We start from the raw sequence: 19,666 nt of genomic DNA, 5'->3' as shown, positions 1-19,666 counted from the left end.
CTTCACCTCCCAAATTAACCACCCTTTCAACTTCTGCAACGGTTTAATCTCTCACTTGATGACCATTTTCCACCAAATTTTTATTGCTCCTCAAAAGTAACTTTGGGGCTTTCACTGGTGGCTCAGTGGTGTAGAAGTCACCTGCCAGTGCCAGAGACGTGGGTGCGATCCCTGGTCTGGGAAGATCCCACATGCCTCGGAGCAACTAAGCCTGTGCACCACAACTTTTGAGCCTGTCCTCTAGTACTTTAGTGCCTGAGATCCGCAACTACTGAAACCTGCATGCCCTAGAGCCCGTGGTCCACAAGAAGCCACAGCAATGAGAAGCCCATTCACCACAATGAGAGAGTAGCCCCTGCTCCCTGCAGCTAGAGAAAAGTCCGCATAGCCACAGAGACCCAGCACAGCCAAAAATAAATACATAAATAAAATTATATAAAAAAAGTAACTCTGGATGTGGCAGAGTTGGATGCAACAAAGTGGTCTCAGAGGGTCTGTCTCCTGTCTCAGTCAAGTTACACACTTTCAGATACATGAAACTGTCTCACTGTGAATGGTCAGAATTCCAAACATTAAATCCTTGCATGCCAAGGGTCTACCCCAGGGATGGCAAATACCTGGCACAGATACTCTTACTGTTAGAAGGGCCCCAAGCAGACATCACTAATTGATCCCAGATGTCTTTCCCACTGGGTCTTTGGCACCCACCACCAGCTGAGTTTTTCCCATGTGGCGCTAGTGGTAAAGAATCTGCCTGCCAGTTCAGGTAGACGGGAAGAGACGCAGGTTCGATCCTGGGTTGGGAAGATCCCCTGGAGGAGGGCATAGTAATCCACTCCAGTATTCCTGCCTGGAAAATTCCATGGACACAGGAGCCTGGCAGGCTACAATCCAAGTGGTTGCAAAGAGTCGGACATGACTGAAGCAACTTAGCATGCACCAGCTGAGTGGACTGACACAGCAGCCAAAACCCATTTGCCCTTCTGGCCTTCTCCAGCTGTTGAATGAATGAGTTTTTTTGTTTGTTTGTTTGTTTGTTTTTAAATATTTTATTTGGCTGTGCCTGGGAGGGTCTTAGTTACGGCTTGTGGGATCTAGTTCCCTGACCAGGGATTAAACCTGTGTCCCCTGCATTGGGAGCACAGAGTCTTAGCCACTGGACCACCAGAGAAGTCCTAATGAATGGGTTCTTGATGGGAGAGACTGCAGACCAAAGAGTGGCCGTTGCTGGACAGATTTCACCCTGGAGTGGCTTTACAGCAGGTAATGACCTAGTGTTTTGTGTGTTTTCCTACAGAAATATCCTGGGATCTTCTCTGATCTGTCAGCCGTCAAGGTGTTCACAGGAAATTCAAGGAAAAAACAGGTCAGTGCTGGTCTGGGTCCATTGTGTAGTGGGGCCTCTGAAAGTCTGAGTGTTATAAACTGTCTAAAGACAGGGTCTCTCTTGCCCTTTCACTGTGGGTTGGGGAGGGAGGATGGACTAGGAAGTTGACATTTTCTAGCTGTGTCTCTGCCCCCCAGCTCTTGACTTTGAATTGGTAAGCTCCTTAAATTGAGCTTTGAGGGCCAGGGGAGATATTCCCTCCTCCTCACTGTTTCTGAATGGTGGCCGGCAGTATTCTTAATTTCTTCCTTGACCACCTGATGGTAGGGAGGAAGCCTGGTGGGTGCAGAAGAGGCCTGTAACTTCCTGTTTCCTGTCTTCTCCCGGCAGTGGGCTTGGGAGCCAGGGTGGAGGACGTCCCACCAGTTGGCCAGAAAAGAATCTCTGGGAATCTGGCCAGTCCCACCTGTATCTGTTCCTCTCTACTGGGCCCTGCAGGAAAGCCTCCCAGCCCTCTGGGTGGGCACCCTCTGCCAGGATGCTCGCCGGGGTCCTAATCTCTGCTCCTGTAGGCTCCAGGGGGATATTGCTGGTAGCTTCTTTCTTCGCAGCATCTGTGTGTCGAGGCCCCTGCTGAGCTGGAGGTGGGCAGCAGGCTACCCAGGCTTCTGGTGTGGATGGTGCTGATTCAGGTTCCAGTGCTGCTGCCTACAGACCTGGGTCTTTTAATGTTTTAACTGACGTTGTTTCATCCTCTGGCTTCCTCCTGCTGGGTGGTTTGTGAATCTCTTACCTTCCAAGAACCTGGCTGTGTGGTGGAGGGGGTGGTGTGGTGATAAGGATGGTGCTGGGAACTTTTCTTGTCAAGAATCCCTTCTTTGTGAGTCCCAGCACAGCTATTTGGAGTTCCAGGAGCAGCCGTGGGCCTCTTACTGGCCTGTTGTGCTTTTCACATGATACTCAGGTGCCAGTATTCATATTTGTCATCGTCATCATCTGTCACAGTGTCAGACTCTACGTATGTCCACAACCAATTTAGGTTTCCTTGGAGGCTTAGACGGTAAAGAATCTGCATCTGATGTAGAAGACTTGGGTTCGATCCAGGGTCAGAAAGATGCCCTGGAGAAGGGAATGGCAACCCACTCCAGTATTCTTGCCTGGAAAATCCCATGGACAGAGCGAGCCTGGCGGGCTACAGTCCATGGGGTCGCAAAGAGTCAGACATGGCTGAGTGACTAACACACACACACACAACTAATTTAATACGACTTCAGTATTGAATCTTAATTTTACTCTCATTTAGTTTTCACGAGGGTCCTGTGGGGTAGGTATCATTTCCTGTTTCGCAATGGCAGCAGTTGAAGTGGAGTGCAGGCCAGAGACTTGCCTAAGACACATCTTTAGTGCTGCGGCTCAAGACGCTCGCCACCCCTGCCTTTCCAGCTGACCTTCGGCCCCTCCTATCAGGCCAGGGAATCTGCTCCCGTCCCTCCTTGAGTCTGCAGTCTGCTGCAGCCAGGATGCAGGCTCTCATTCTAAGTCATTCCCCCCTCCCTGGGGGTCTGGGGGTGGGGGGCGTGCTTTCAGTCTGCTGCCCTGGGATTTGGGGCACCGCCTACAGGACGACTGGCCGGGAAGCCAGTCTGCTGAAAATCCGGTGGTGGGGATGGAGGGACTTGAGGACAAGTGGATGAGGGTCCTTGCGGCTCCTGCCTTGTCCCGCCCCATCACAGAGATCCCACGGGGCCTGCCTGGAGGGGCCCTGCCAGGCCCAGCGTGCTGGGAGGAGCCTCGAGGGAGGAGGCAGACAGCTGAGCATCACTTGCCGTCTAGCCAGATGGCTGTCCTTCTGTGGGTCTGTGCTGAAGGCAGAGTGGGGGGGGTCTAAGTGAAGGCCCTTCTGGGCAGAAAGTTTATCCCCTCCGAGGCTTTCTCAGGCTTTGGTTTGGCTGGGTCTTGTCTGCAGTTGAGCCTCTGGAGTGGTGACCGGCTCCGGGTGAATGGTCGTCCACCTCTGCCTGGTTAGGTGACCTGGGACAGGCCCATCTTCTCCCCTCCATCATTCAAATGCCTTATGTCTCTGGCCTTGAGGTGGACGGAGGACGGAAGGACAAAGTTAATGAGTGAACCAGAGCTCTGAGTCCTGATGGAAGCCGGGCTGGGGGCCGAGGATGTCCACAGAGACAGCTGCCCAGCTGGGTAGTTAGCGGCCTGACTCCGTCCTGCGCTGATGCCTCTGCGGCCACTCTCATTTCACCTGCTTCCTGCCCTAGCCTGATGAGTTTAGAAGTGAGAGGCCCCATCTCTGGGCTCCAGCCCAACACGTTAATAGTCTGAGCGTCAGTTAGAGCCCCTGGCTTCCCAGGTGGCTCAGGAGGTAAAGAATCTGCCTGTGACACAAGAGATGTGGGTTTGATCCCTGGGTCGGGAAGATCCCCTGGAGGAGGAAATGGCAACCCGCTAAAGCATTCTTGCCTGGAGAATCCCATGGACAGAGGAACCTGCTGGGCTACAGTCGATGGGGTTGCAAAGAGTCGGACACGACTGAGCGACTAACATCTTCTTAGAGCCCCAGTCAGGTGGAATGAAAACATCTGCCTGGTAGAGGCCAGCTTCCCCCTGCCCTCCTCTCAAACCAGATCTGCAGCCCAAACTCAGCGGCACTGGCAGGGCTCCGGAAGAGGCAGCCAGGAACTTTGAGTCTGTGGGCTCACCTATCACCACTGTGCTTCTGTCCCCGATCAGCAGCCACGTGTAGATGAGGTGGTTTTTTTTTTTTTTAGTTAATTTTTACTTATTGGCTGTGCTGGGTCTTAATTGCTGTGTGAGGCCTTTTCTATAATTGCGGAAAGTGGGGGCTTCTCTCTAGCTGCGATGCATAGACTTTCCATTGTGGTGGTTTTTCTTGTTGCAGAGCACGGGCTCTAGGCACGTGGGCTTCAGCAATTGCGGATCCCGGGTTTCTAGAGCACAGGCTCAATCGTTGTGGTGCATGGACTTAGTTGGGCTTCCCAGTGGTAAAGAACCTGCCTGCCAATGCAGGAGACATGGGAGACTCAGGTTCCATCCCTGGGTCGGAAAGATCCCTTGGAGGAGGGTATGCCAGCCCACTCTAGTATTCTTGCCTAGAGAATCCCTGGACAGAGGAGCCTGGTGGGCCCCAGTCCATGGGGTTGCAAAGTCAGACACGACTGAAGCAACTTAGCACACATGCATGAACTTAGTTGCTCCAAGGCATGTGGAATCTTCCCAGACCAGGGATTGAACCAGTGTCTCCTGCACTGGCAGGAGGATTCTTTACTGCTTAGTCACTCGGGAAGTCCTAGAGATGAGTTTTGAGTGTCTGGCTTAATACTATCTGTGTGTTTGAGTTTCCCACCCCCTCCCCACTCCCCTTCCAGGACCTGGAAATTTATTGCACTTTGAATACTTGCTTGCTACACCCAGCGTCAGCATTTGTAAAAATATCTGACCTTCTGCTGGAAACAGGAAAGGATGGGGGTGGAAAACTGCTCAGGGGGTCTGAAGAGTCAGGCAGCTCAGCCGGTCCCTGGAACCCCAAACTTGTTGTGGAGGCTTGGCTGTCACTGCAGGAAGACTGAAGGTCCCTCAGCCCCCCGTGTAGGATCTTGATGTGTTTCTGGCCTTGGCCTTGGCAGCACAGGGCCACTGCTAACCCTTACAGCATCTTTGTGCAGATTCAGAAAATGCACTGACTCAATGGACATGAGTTTGAGCAAACTCTGGAAGACAGTGAAGGACAGGGAAGGCTGGTGTGCTGCAGTCCATGGAGTCGCAAAGAGTCAGACATGACTTAGAAAACAACAGGTGAAAAAGAAAATAAATTAGAGTGAGTACATTGTTATAAACCTGAACAACGTCCCACTCCACCTGGGCCAGCCTTCTGGAGCCCTGGCAGGCAGTGGCCCTGTGCTTGTGCATCTGTCCCAGCATAGCTTGCGCTCCCTGCAACCATGGGAGGAGAGGGTATTGGGTTCAGAGCTGGGGAGAGGGTCTGGGGTGGGAACACACCTCTGAGAGCAGCAGACAGGGGAGGGGCATGATCTCAGGGGGTGCTCAGAGCAAGGGTGGAACCAGGTGTGGTTGTGCGTGTGTGTCAGTGAGTATGTGTGTGTGTATGTCTGTGTGAACGTCTGAGTATGTGTGTGTGTATGTATGTCAGTATGTGTATGTGTGTGTGTAGTATATGTGTGTGTCAGTGAGTATGTGTGTGTGTATGTGCAAGTATGTGTTTATGTGTGAGTATATGTGTGTGTGTGCGAGTGTATATCTGTGTGTGTGTGCAAGTATGTGTGTGCACAAGTGTGTGTGTATGTCTGTGTGTATATGTGTGTCTGTGAGTATGCGTGTGTATATGTGTGAGTGTGTATACATGTGTGTGAGTATATGTGTGTGTGTATGCATGTGTGTGCGAGTATATATGTGTGTATATGTAAGTATGCATGTGTGTATATGTGTGTGTCTGTGAGTATACGTGTGTGTATGTGTGAGTGTGTGCGAGTGTGTGTTTATGTATGTCTGTATGTCTGTGTGTATATGTGTGTGTGTCTGTGAGTATGCATGTGCGTATGTGTGAGTGTGTGTATGTGTATGAGTATATCTGTGTGTGTATATGTGTGTCTGTGAGTATGCGTGTGTGTGTGTGAGTATGTGCGAGTATGTGTGTGTGTGTGTCAGTATGTGTGTGCTTGTCTCAGCGTGGTTGCACACGTGGGTTTGTCTAGAAGGGCGTACTCTTGCATTGTTCTCTTAGCTGAGAAGCCCACCGAGCCCTTTCACCAGGTCAGCATATACCTGTGAAGTGAATGCCCCCCTCCCTTTAGAGTGTGAAACAAACACAGTACCTGGCTGCCAGCCCCAGCGTGGAGGCTCAGGTTTTGGGTCAGCGCTCTCCAACAAGCCCCAGGGGTGTGGGTCCTGCCCTGGCAAGTCCCCCCCCTCCTCCGTTGGAAGGACTCAGAGGAGCGGAGAGGAGAGGGATGTCGGAGTAGGGGGTGTGAACACATAGAATGACATGTTTTGTTTCAGGGAAAGTGAGGTGGAGCTCGGAGCTTGCCATTTTTCCGTCGTCTCATCCTGGGAGATTCTAAACAGCTTTGTTTAAACACTGGACATGCTGACTGCAGAGTCCTGAATCAGGAAGAGCCCTTGGATCCCCCAGGAAGGCAATCAGATTTGAAGCCAGAGTTAGACTCTGGATGTAGCACATGGGACCTGAGGGTGGGGAGAGCTCTCGGAGCACCCTTGGGGCGTGAGTCACTCCACACTAGCAGCTGTTACAGAGGGGCTCCTGCTGGCTTGCCGCTGGGCTAGGGCACCAGTTTGGGGTCGCCACCCACCATCCAGGCTGGGGCAGCAGAGAGGGAAGTGGGGTGGATTCTGGTCTGGGCTCTGCCTGCCTGCTGTAGACCAAGAAACTGGGAATGGTGGTGGCCAGCTGGCCTGGGCCCATGGATGTCTCCTAAGAGGGGCAGTCAGTCCCTGCGGTGCAGGGAGAATAATATAGGACACTGTCTCATCGAGGGCAGGGTTGGATGGGCTGTTCTCTGAGGACCCCCAGAGGAGCCCAGGGGAGATGTGGCTTGGCCTTAAGAGACCAGGATGGCAAGCTGGGAGGTTGGATCAAGACGAGCGTGACCTGGTGATTGGGCTGGAACGGGGAGGAACAAGCTGGCCATGGGGCCTTCACTCAGGGGCACCTGGAATGCCCCCCAGAGGAGACTGATCTTGGCAGACTAGCAGTGGACAGCTGGTGTTGGACCCCAAACAGCGGAGTGCCAGGGTGAAAATGGATTTTTAGGAAAATAGGCTTGTTGCAGAATTCAAGGTGAATTTTTTAAAAGTACCTTTTTGTTATTGTTGTTGCAAAAAATAATACAAACTCCTTATAACCTTCAAATGATACAGATGTTGTAGAAAAGGAAAATCTCCTATAATCCTACCCTTCTGAGGCAATCACTATTAATACTTCGGCTTATGTTCTTTCCAGGTATTTTAATGATAGACTAGCATCCAGCTGTCTACCTACTATCTTAATTTCCATAAATAGCATCGCATTATACTAACTGGAAGGGCTTCCCTGATGGCTCAGATGGTGAAGAATCTGCTTGCAATGTGGGAGACTCAGGTTTGATCCCTGGGTTGGGAAGATTCCCTGGAGAAGGGAATGGCAACCCCTCCAGTATTCTTGTCTGGAGAATTCCATGGACAGAGGAGTCTGGCGGGCTACAGTCCATGGAGTCCCGAAAGGTCAGACATGACTGAGTGACAAGCACAATATATTAACTGGAAACTTCTTTAGCTGTCTTTCTGCACTGATCCTCAAGCACCAGGCACGGCTCAGCTGGGCTTGGCACCTGAGCTTGTGGATGCGGTGACAGTCAGCTGGGAGCTCTGCAGGGCCTGGGTGGCCTGGTGGCGGTCAGCTGGGGGCTCTGCAGGGTCTGGGTGGTCCAGGAGCCCCTCTGGCACATGTCAGGCTGGTACTGGCTCATGACTTGACCTGTCTGCCCCCACATGATTCCTCATTCTCAAGGGAACTGGCCTTTTAAGTGAAAATGGAATCTTCAAGACCTCTTGAGATGGAGGTTCTGAGGTCTCATGATGTAATATCCGTCCTCTGCTTGGTCAGAGAAAGTCACTGGACCCACTGGAACCTTAGGGCTGGGGCAGAGACGCCGCTCTTGATGGGAGGGCTGGCAGAGTCACGGCAGGAGCAGGTGTGTTGAGCGGTGGGAGGGTGGGGGTGTGCAGTCCCTGCACGGGCCCAGGAGGAAAGACTCAGATGCTGGGGGCTCCACCTCACAGACCTCTGGAGGACAGTCCAGGCTTCACCCCTTCTCAGCCCCCTCCGCCCTCATAGGTCACCCAGGGAGACTGGCAAGTTGGGAAGCGTGACCCTCCTGCTGGCTTAGTGGTACATTCTATGTGCTTGTGTGTGTGGGGGGCTTAGCTGGCAGGAGGCGAGAGTGAGCTAGAGTGAGGGCTTTGTAACGGACAGCTCTCTGGCCAAGAAGTAAGGCGGGAGCCTGCCTGCCCTCCGGAAGCTGCTGGCCCCTTGGCTGCTCGGTACCAGCTGCTGATTCCCATGGCATCTCCAGAGAATGTGTGTCAGTGAGTGAAGCAAGGGTCCTGATGAAAGCCAGCCAGTCACTCCAGACTCAGGCCTCTGGGGACCACTCATTCATTCATTCACCCAGCAAACGGGACACCCCCCATGCTCCAGACTTTCTCTCCCTGTCCCCTCCTGCCTTCAGAGGTGGAGGGAAAAGATGCTCCCGCTCAATTCACCTTCGATTCCCAAACAACTCACAGTGGACTTCACATTCTGACTTCCCCTAATGTTTCTGTTTGTATAGCTGTCTTATCACCTGCCACGTGTGGTATCTCTTCTTTCGTGTGAAATGTCTCAAATGGCAGGGAGACAGGAGGAGATGGGGTGGGCGGGGGAGAGCTAGCTCCGGGGTCATTAAGGAATGCCACTCCCAGGTTTGAGGGTGCTGCCGTGGAGCCTCTGGAGGAGAAGTCCTCCCAGGGCTCACATTCATCACACTTGCCTCTCCCTGGAGCCCCTGGGCTGGCCTTGAGGAAGTGCACTTTCCTGCACACCGTGTTCTTTTCTCCTGTCATCTGCCTGGTGCTCTGTGCATTCATCAACCGAGAACAAAGGGCGAGAGGGCTTTCACGTTTGAAAACCCCTTGGTGTTTTATTTCCTCCCTGCTCCCTCTCAGCATCTCTCGGAAAAGAAACGTCTTGTGGCTGAAAGGTTCACTGTTTGTGAAGCCGTCCACACCACACGGCTTGGCCTCGTGGCCCTTCTCTCCCCCTCTTAGGCTGTATCGGGAGAGAAGGGACCTGGCTCAAAGACAGGACAGGGCTCGGTGGGGACTGGGGGCAGGAGGGAGCAGGCCACAGCAGCTGCCCTGATGCTTTCCTGGGTGCCGGGCCGCCAGCGTCCTGCTCCTGTTGCCTGATTCATGATATCTGATCAGCTCTCAGGCTTAATGTGTCCCGGTGCTTAGAGTTAAGAACGTGCAGAGCTGACGCTGCAGACCTTGGAGAAATCTGGCCTCACAAGCGAGACAAGGAACCTCAGCCGCTCCTTTTGGCCGAGGAGCTGGAAAAACTAAATGGAGGTCCTCGGCCTGCGCCAGCCGAGAGTCTGCCACTTTCAGGCGGATGGTAGGTAAACTCTCCCTCCGGGGAAACCCAAGAGGCCCGTCTCTGATCCCTAACTTCTCTGCCCGTGCCTTCACCCAGAGTTCTGGTTCTCTGTGGCTGGTAGGATGGATTCACATGTCAGCAGCGTCAGGAGTCATCGGCAGGTGAGCCCTGGCCAACTTTGAGTCTGTGAGGGTTCTAGTCATCTTTTGGCTTTGGTACTCTGTGTGATTGGAGAATGTCAGCCGATGTAGGGTTAGGTGAGTCTCTGACCTGTTCTGGGCTACCAGAGGCCTTCTCTGTTTCATGCAGTTCTCCCATTTCCCCCTGAGGCTTGGCCCCACAGCATCCATGGCACCAGGTCTGGGCTCTGAAGGCCGAGTGAGAAGGGATGGGATCGCTAGTAGAGGGGGCCAGAGCTCTCTCTATAGGGCTCGGAGGAGAAGCCTGCCTGACCGGCTGAAGCCTCAGGTGTGGTAGTTGCACTTAGTTTGGAATAAAAGTGATGCTACGTCTGTTTCATCATTTGCTTTCATCCCTGCTCATCCAAATGACGCTCGGTTGATGGTGCCGTACCCGTGATCGAGGTGGGGGGACCTGACCCTCTCTTTGTGGGGCAGGGTGAAGGAAGGTGCTGGGCTGGGGGATGGTTAGGCCCACCCTGACCCTGGGGCACAGGGAGCAGTAGACCGCTGTTCCTTAGACTGTGGGGCTTTTCTCCTTTGGACTCCCACCAAAAATGGCTACATTTTCAATTTGCCAAAAATTAACTTTTCCTTGTCAATTTCCATTGCCAAAAAATCCTCCCAGGCATTCACTGAAGGGATGGTGCAGCTTTAGACAAACGCTTAAGAGAGAATGTCTGTCTTAGGATGGTGGTTAAGTCAAGTATCTTTGACATTCCTGACTGGTATCAGGAACTAAACCATTCGGGGATGCCACATCTTAAACCTCCTGGTGCAGGGGACCAGTCTCCACCCACACTGGTGTTTCTGAGACCCTGCATCACCTCCCCCACCTGTGGACTCTGAGCAGCGTTCCTGCGGCCAGAGGACTCAGACCAAAGACTTGTGCAGCCTCTGATCTCTGCCCGGCTGGGGCATTTCCGTCAACTCACCTCAGCCTCTGTCTCTTTATTTTTGCTGAAGGGCAGAGGCCTGGATTTTCCCCTCCACTGACGCTCTGCCTGTTTTCTCGTCACTCAGCACTCAGTGGGCAGACAAATCTCTTTTGAGTGAGTGAATACTGCATTCGAGATATGAAAAGAAACATGTCCTTCATCCAGTCCATTTCCCCAGACACTTGGAGCACTCACTTGATTTAAAACCATCCACCTTCACAGTGGGCTTACCTGGTGGCTCAGACAGTAAAGAGTCTGCCTGCAATGCAGGAGACCCCAGGTTCGATCCCTGGGTTGGGAAGATCCCCTGGGGAAGGAGATGGCAACCCACTCCAGTATTCTTGCCTGGAGAATCCCATGGACAGAGGACCCTGGAGGGCTACAGTCCATGGGGTCACAAAGGGTCGGACACGACTGAGCAGTTAACACATCTTCACAGTCTTGAGGCTGGGAGCTATCTCTGGGGAGGGCGAAGGACTCTCAAACTGGGAGCTTCTTATTAACGTGTCCACATCTGGGAGGGAGACTGATTGTGGCGTCTCCCGAGGAGGTGGACAGGAAGTTGTGAGACAGAGGAGGACACTGCCCGGAAGTTTCTGGAGGAGGAGCCTGAGGCTGACTCCCCCAGGAGCTCCCCGCTAGCGGAGCGGAGAAGGCTGGAGCCAGCCTGGCCAGACCCCGACCCTGGACTCTGTCTCTCTTACCACCCCCCTCACCTGCTCCCACCTTCCTCAGCTCCCCCCGGGAGCGCCTCAGAGTTCCCAGCACCTGTGTGCGGTTACCCTGCTGGGCCTGGGGGCGGCGTTGTAGGAAAACATGCACCCAAAATGGCCAAATCCTGGAGGACTTGCGAGAAGCACGTGCAGGGCTATTTTGGGTTTGGTGGGCCGGGCTTGGATCTCTGTGGCATTCCCGGCCGCCGCTGGCCTCTCTCAGAATTGACCAGAATGGAACGATGGTAGAATTGAGGCTCCAGGAATAGCGCAGGAATTGGCTCATTCTTAACCTCTGTAACGAGGTGCCGCCCTGCCCGGAGCCCACAGAGGCTGGGGCTGAGGGAGGTGCTGGAATGGGGAGTGGGGAGGAGGTAGGTCTCAGGCAGTTTCCTCTTTTTCATCCGGGGAGGAGCGGGAGGCAGCCCAGGGCTAACTCAAGGCCAATCTGATAAGGAGCAGCATTTAGAGGCCAGAGGAGCGTCCCTCCCCACACTGGCCCATCCCTGCTTCTTGAGGGGGTTGCCTGGTAAACTCCCAGCATCTGCCTTTGCCCTGGAGGAGCCGGGCTGTGTGTGCAGAGACCGTGTAGACTGGCACATATCCAGCACTGTCCGCAGTGCTGGAGGGGCAGTGGGGATCATAGCAGCCCCGGAGGACCCCTCCCTGGTCCTGGGTCAGCCACGTCACTTCTCTGGACCTTCCTGTTCTTCAGTGTAAAGTGAGGAGTCTATGATCCCCAAGCCTTTTCTAGGCTTGAGAGTTTCCCTGATTCCAAGGGTCTTGGGGAGGAAGACCCTTCTCAGATGGGTGGGATATTTTTGTTGCCTCCACTCTGTGTTCCAAACGGGCTCCCAGGGTGGACATCTCAGCGGGGTCACCCCCATGGGGACAGGCTGAGGGCTCGGATGTCACGGCTGGGTCTCTAGCCTCTCTCCTGTCCTCCTGCACAGGAAACTGGGAAGTCTGACTTTAGGTTCAAGAGCTTGGTTGTCCTCGTCCAGGAGGAGGTGGTCACCCCTTGGCTTACAAGATGAGGTCCGAGCTGCTGAGTGAGGCTCAGAGTCTGCAGGGACCTGGAGCAGTGTCTACCTGAGGCCACTCTGTCCGGTTTGTCTTGTGATGCCCTCTACGCAGGCTCTCACTTCCCAGTGTCCTTGGCGTGGTCTGCCTGGCTCAGAACGCTCCTCCCATCCTACATTGATTTTTTCTCTTATGAGCATTGTTTTAGCACATTTGAAAACTTGGTCAGCCATTATATCTTAAAGTATTTTTCTCTTTTTTTGACCTTACCACATGGCTTGTGGAATATTAATTCCCTGATCAGGGACGGCACCCAGGCATCCAGGTGAAAGCATGGAGTCCTAACAACTGGACTGCCAGGGAATTCCCTCTTCAAGTATTTTTCTGTTCCCTCTTCTCTCTCTTCTGTTTCTGCAACTTTAATTACGTGTATATTTAATCTGATGTCGTCCTGTAGGTTGCTGATGTGCCATTAATTTTTTTCCATCTTTTTTTCTTTCTGTGCTTCATCTTTTTATGTCTTCAAGACTTTTTCTTCGGCAGTGTCTAATCTGATGTTAATAACTCCTCTTCGGTGTATCTTTCATTTCAGATACTGGGTTTTTCCTCTCTAGAAGTTCCGTTGGAGTCTTTTTTATATCTTTCATTTCTCTTCTTGTTATGCTTATGTTTTCCTCTACTTTCTTGTGCTCACGGAACACACGATAGCTGTTTTTCCATCCTGGTCTACTGGTTTCATCATTTCTGTCATTTTTGGGTCCTTACTCTTGACTGCTTTTTCTCCTGGTGGTGGGTTGTATTTTTCTTCTTCTTTGAGTGCCTGGTAACTTTCGATTGAATGTTCGACATTGTGAATTGAACCTTGCTGGATTTTGTTCTGTTTCTTCAAGTAGTATCGGAGTTTGTTCTGGCATGTATTTAAACGGCTCTGTGGTTGTTGTTGAATTGCTCAGTCGTGTCCGACTCTTTGCCACCCCATGGACTGTATCCCTCCAGGCTCCTCTGTCCATGGGATTTCCCAGGCAAGAATACTGGAGTGGGCTGTCATTTCCTCCTCCAGTGAATCTTGCTTGTAAGCTCTGTTAGGGTGGACCCACCTTCAGCCTAGGGCTAGCTCAGCTTCACTACCAAGGCATTGCCTTCTGAGGACACACCAGCACCTGGTATGTCGTGAGCTCTCTGCGCTTGCTGGTGGGATTGTGGCCCTGAGTGAGCTCTGCAGGTTGGTAGCTCCCTGCCTTCTGTTGGTTCTGTCTCCTGGCTTGTAGCATTTCACCCTATACTCGTGTGGGTCAGGTGGGGAATCCAGGGGACTCTTCTCTAGAGCACCCTCTCTGTGCAGTCCCCTTCTCTCCAAAGAAAGCGAAAGTGTCAGTCACTCGGTTGTGCCTGACTCTTTGCAACCCCATGGACTGTAGCCCACGAGGCTCCTCTGTCCATGGAGTTTTCCAGGCAGGAATACTGGAGTGGGTTGCCATTTTCCTTCTCTAGGAATCTTCCCAACCCAGGGTTCAAACCTGGGTCTCTTGCACTGCAGGCAGATTCTTTACCATCTGAGCTGCCAGGAAAGTTCTTCTCACCAATGTTCTGCCCTAAGAATTCTGTCTCCATGAATACCAATTTCCGTCTCCTCAACTTGAAGGGACCACTGGACTCCATGTGGATTCCTCACCCTGAGCTGTTATGTGGATGCTGCCTCCAGGCAGTAAGCTGGGCATCACGGAACTCTTTCTTTTGTTTCCTTCTTTCAGGGATCACAGTCCAGAGCTGCCTGTTGTCTGGCGTCTGAAGCCGATGTTTCATGCCTTCTGTCCAGCTTTCTAGTAGTTCAAGGGGCAAGGGTGAAGCCAGCCTTCACTGTGGCTACAACCCGTGTCTGGCATCATGGGAAACTCCCCTTGGCAGAGGCATTGCTGCCCTCTGGGGCAGGGGTCTCTAGTCATCCCTCCTATAGGAAAGATCCCATAAACACCATGTTTTTTCCCCCATGTTGTATGTGGTTTTATTTCTTATCTCTCTACATAGGCTGTCTCCCTGAGCACAAGATGATATGGTATTTTTCTTAGCATCCCTTTTACCTAGTCCAGTGCCGGGCATATAGGAGGCAGCTCATGTTGTTGGATTTTTTGGCTTTTTCTAATATTTATTTTTATTTATTTATTTGGCTGCTCTAGGTCTTAGTTGCGGTGTGTGGGATCTATTCCATGACCAGAGATGGAACCCCAGGCCCCCTGCATTGGGAGTACAGAGTCTTAGCTGCTAGACCACCAGGGATGTCCCTCATGCTTGTTGATCCAATGACTAAAAGAGATGAATGGAAGGAACTATCAGCTAATTGTGCTGTTACAGGTTGCTAAGAAGGATGCTGCTGCTCTGGGTATGAAGTTTAGATTCTCTCTGTGCTCTGTGGCATTTACACCACATCTGCATCTGGATTTTGTTAATTCTGGTTGGGATGCTGGCAAATATGAATTCATCCAGAGGAGGATGACTAAAATGGTGGGAACTATACCCCGTGGGAACTGGATGAGGCTTTGGAAATGCTCATTTGTCTGGAGATTATCTTTATGGAGTATTATGGGGAGGAGGGCATACACAGTAGTGGTCTCCCATTATGTGTGGGATTGATGTGGAATAGGAGGGTTTAAACATGTCCTATGGCTTCAGAGCCAAGATCCCCAGATGCCTAGGACCCATGGAGATTCCAGGAGGTCAGGGGTAGACCCACTTCCAGGAAGAACTCTAACAGCTGGAGCCGTCCAGCAGAGGAGGGGTGGGCTACCTTGGGAGGTCCTGAGCTCCCCACCACCACTGGGGTTTAAGCAAAGACTGATACTGATCGGGGATTTTGTTTGGGATTGTAAGAGTAGATACGGTATTACACAAGATACTCTCCAAGATACTTTTCTACTCAATGATGTTAAATATTTTTTAAAAATTTATTTTTAATTGGAGGATAACTCTTTTGCAATATTGTGTTGGCTTCTGCCATACAACAACCTGAATCAGCCTTAAATATATGTCCCCTCCCTCTTGAACCTCCCTCCCACCTCCCCATCTTACTCCTGCCTTTGAGCCCATGATTCATCCCCCCTCCCAACTCTGCATCACACACACACGTATACACACATGTGCACAACCAAGTTCAGGAAACATACCTGCAACATGCTCCCTGCTACTCTTGTGACTCTCCTCCCAGCCTCCATTATTGGGCCTTGTCTTGGGCCCTTGATGACTGGCCACCTGCTGCCCGTGGTGGGCCCCGTTGTTCCCCTTCTGCCTGCCTGGCACCCCGTGGATCCGGCTGGCCCCCATGTCAGTGCCTCGTCGCATTGTCTTCTGTGTCTGGACACACAGAGCCTTTGAGACACGGTGACTCTGAGCCTCCTGCCTCCTGCACGGCAAACCCTGGCAGCCATTCCCGCATGGGAGAACATCCCTCTGCCGGGGCACCGCTGCCCTAAACCTGGTCGTTGGCTTGTTTCTCTGGGTCTTGGGTCTCTGCCTCTGGGGGAGCCCTCTCCTCGCTGGACTGGATGTGCCCAGGAGATGTCACTCCTGGTTCAGGGGTGCTGGGGAAAGTGAAAGAGAAAGTGTTAGTTGTTCAGTCCTGTCTGACTCTTTGAGACCCCATGGAGCCCACCAGGCTCCTCTGTCCATGGGATTCTCTAGGCAAGAATACTGGAGTAGGTAGCCATCCCCTTCTCCAGGGGGTCTTCCCAACCCAGGAATTGAACCTGGGTCTCCTGCATTGCAGGCAGATTCTTTACCTTCTGAGCCACCAGGGTGGTCCTGGCAGATTCTCAAGGGACCTGCCTCAAGTTCCTGCCTTTCCCCCTTTCTAAGTGGCCTCCAGGGAGCTCCAAATAAGGCTCCAGGCTGGGAAAGATAGGCGGGGCTACAGCTCAGTGGGTGCGGGGGAGGGGAAGGGGTCAGCTTCTCTGGGAGCAAGCCAAGGGTCCCGTCTCCCCAAAGCTCTGTTGCCCCACCTCTGTGTGGAAGGAGCCTGGTCAGGTCGCTTGTAAGTGGGGAAGTCCGTGCTGCCTCCCTGGCCCCCCTCGTAGCCCCTGCAGTCGTCAGGGGCGCCGGGAGAAGTCACAGCTGGGCGGGCTCTGGGGTTAGGGCTCTGTAGAAAGCGCTGGACAAGAGAGATCTTCCTGACAGCCAAGTGCCCGTCTGTACCCTGAGCAAGTGGCCTGAGCTCCAGGAACCTCTCTCCCAGTGTGGGGCTCCCTTCCCCCAGCTCACCAGCCAGGCACCGTCACGGGTGTGAGACTCGCTTCTGAACTGGGAATTCTCTGGCTCTCTTAGCCTTGGCCGCCAGACCAGTGTGACCTGCAGAAGCCCCAGTTTCTTCCTCTGCCAAATGAGAGGTACAGGGGCTTCCCTGGTGGCTCAGTGGTAAAGAATCCGCCTGCCAGTGCAGGAGACGCAGGTTCGATCTCTAGAGCCTGTGCTCCACAACAAAAGAAGCCGCCGCAAGGACAAGCGCTTGCACTGTAACTAGAGTGTAGCCGATGCTCACTGCAACTAGAGAAAGCTCACTGCAACTAGAAAGGTGCAGCAACGAAGATCCAGCAGAACGAAAAATAGATAAATAAAATTATAACTATAAAAAGGGAGGATTATGAGGGGCTGGAGAATGGGAGCTGAAAGTCCAGCTGCAGGACTTTGGTGTCTGAGGCTGCTGACTGCCCAGAGCAGCTTTCTCTGTCCGGAGCAGTGTAGACCTGGCCTCTTCCCCAGCAGGTGATCAGAACCCTTGGGAATGAGAGTCCTTTCTCCTGGAGGCCCAGAGGGAATGTCCTCTGGAGACTGGTGCATCTGGAGGGCTGGCTCCTGCCTGCACTCAGGCTCACAAAGCCAACACCCCTGAAGGGAGCCGTGGGGAGAGGAGGCCCATCGCTCTGGGCTTGGTCTGACCCTCCAGCGTCCACACGACGTCTGGCACAACGCAGGCACTCCAGAGCCCCTGATGACCGAGTGAAGGTGGCCCAGCATCCCGTGGTCAGGGTCGCGCCCCAGCCCAATGGCATTTCAGCAGGAAGCAGTGCGCTTGGGCTGCTCACTGTTCGATGGAAACCTGAGTGTTCTGTCTCCTCGTTTCCTGCTTGTTCCACTGGAGGGGCGCCAAGACCATAATAAAAACAATGATATAATCACAGCTAATATCGACGGAGCGCATTCTGTCATGATCTGCAGGATTTTGACCTAATTCTTGAAATGCACTCACTGGGAAGTGGTTTCCTGGGTTTGTTCTCCATTCCCCTGGGCTTTCTGCACCAATTCCTGGCATCTGTGTAGGAACACGTTTTCTCCTGTTGTGAAGATAATAAAAATATATTCACTCTTTCTGTTGGTCTCATCTGCAGTAACTGTTGTCTGCATGCTGCTGTAGGTCAACTGGTATTTTACTGAGGGTTTTGTGGGTGATCTTTCTGGTCTCTGTGTGGTTGTCTGTATGGGACTTGCTCATTTGTGCTTCTGCCAGACATTTACTGGGTACCTGCTGTGTGCAGGGGATTCCGTGAAGAAGAGCACAGTCTGTGCCTGCCTGTCCCAGGGCCTCAGGCAGTCCCTGGAGGCAGGAACCATCTCTCTAAGTCCCTCTCTGCAGTGTCCTATTAGCACTCAGAGCCTCCACCCTGGGACTGAAAGCTGGCCTGACAAGTGCTGCCAGAGAAATGGTTTTGGGGTCTCCGATTTGTCTATGGCACCCCACTGTGAAAGTACCCAAGCATATTCCCAGAATTCATCTTACTGTCGTTCCCTCCTGACAGTACCTTGAGAAGTGGCTAGACTGTTTTTTTTTAAATAGTTTTATTTATATATATATTTTTGACTGTGCTGGGCTTTCTCCAGTTCTGGTGAGTGGGGGCTACTCTGTAATTGTGCTGCGCGGGGTTCTCATTGCAGTGGCCTCTCTTGTTGTGGAGCACGGGCTCTAGGTTGCTTGGGCTTCAGTAATTGAGTTCCTGGGCTCTAGAGCACAGGCTCAGTAGTTGTGGCACACAGGCTTAGTTGCCATGTGGCGGGTGGGACCTTCCTGGACCGGGGTTTGGACCCGTGTCTCCTTCATTGGCAGGCGGATTCTTTACCCTGAGCCACCAGGGAAACCCTAGACTGTTTTTTTCTAGAGGAGGCCACTAAGTCTCAGAGGGCTGGTGACCCCCAGTGGGGCTGTCCTAAGCGTCCTGAGACTCACTCATCCTGCACATGTTAGAGGGCATCTCCGGGCCAACATGCTCAGGCTCTGTGAATGCAGGAATGAAGAAAAATCAAAGAGCTTATAATTTTGGTGGGGGTGCGTGGGGGCAGACAGTAAACAATTAAAACCTGTAGCGACAAGTGTTATGGGGAAGAGCAGGGTAGGGAAGGGGGTGAGATAATGGGGTGGTGGCAGGTATTATGGGTTAAACAGGGTACTTAGGGAAGGTCTTACTGAGGAGGTGACAGTCTAGCAGAGAGGGGAGAAGAGATGGGCAAGTCCCAGGGAGATGTGGGGGAGGTGGGACCCAGGGCCCAGGAAGCGGGCTGTGCAAAGGCCCTGGGGTAGGAGCGTGAGAGGCGTGTTGCAGCCCAGTAGGGCTGGAGTGAAGTGAGAGAGGGAAAGTTCAGGGGATTCAGACCCCACAGGCCTTTTAATTTTTATTGGTATATACTTGCTTTACAATGTTGTGTTGGTACGCTATCTTCTGAGCAAAGCTTATTTTACTCATCTATTTATTTATCTGTGCTGGGTCTTAATTGCGGCATGTGGGATCTAGTTCCTGGACCAGGAATCGAATCCCAGCCCCCTGCATTAGGAGCGTGGAGTCTTAGCCACTGGACCAACCAGGAAGGTCCCCCCACAGGGTCTTGAAGTCCATTCTGAGGGCCATAGCTTTATTGATGGGCGAGGCAGGTGCCATTGGAGGAGTTAGACCAAGCAGACAGACTTGCCTTGCATTCCAGAAGGACTGCGTGGCTACTGTGTGGTCAGCTGAGTGGGCAGCGGCAGGCACAGTAGTGACTACTGGCTACCAAGCACGTGTTGTGTGCCCGGCCCAGGGCCGACCCCTTGCATACGCGTCTCGTTTGATTTTCTCGATTCAAGTTACCCACATCTTCCCTGGGAGGACACCGAGGCTTAGCTGCTGGAGCGGCTGCCTGCTCCGGTCAGTCTGAGTCCAAAGCTCGTGCTCTTGACTGTGGTCCAGTTTTCAGGGGCGAAGGGACAGATTGTTTAGGATGACGGGTGCAAACGTCTGATGTGCGGGTCAGGCTGCCCTGTGTCCGATCTCTGGCTGCTCTTAGGTGTT

General features: G+C 52.7%; 1 protein-coding gene across 2 annotated transcripts in view; it reads left to right on the top strand.

Moving 5' to 3' along the window:
• Positions 1–19,666, top strand: part of TSPAN9 (tetraspanin 9) — a 189,345-nt gene that overhangs the window by 6,333 nt on the left and 163,346 nt on the right. Inside the window, exon 2 of one of the 2 annotated variants that reach the window (XM_081593904.1) lies at positions 1,298–1,366. The gene's annotated coding sequence lies outside the window, so the exon portion shown is untranslated. Of the gene's footprint in view, positions 1–1,297; positions 1,367–11,884; positions 12,064–19,666 lie in introns of those variants that run through there. The other variant, XM_081593905.1, reaches the window with a different exon arrangement.

The sequence above is a fragment of the Giraffa tippelskirchi genome, chromosome 4, assembly GCF_054371585.1.
Source record: "Giraffa tippelskirchi isolate mGirTip1 chromosome 4, T2T-mGirTip1v1.2.pri, whole genome shotgun sequence".
Taxonomy (NCBI): Eukaryota; Metazoa; Chordata; class Mammalia; order Artiodactyla; family Giraffidae; genus Giraffa; species Giraffa tippelskirchi.
Note: the sequence above shows the minus strand (reverse complement) of the source record. Positions and strands in the feature narration are given on the sequence as shown.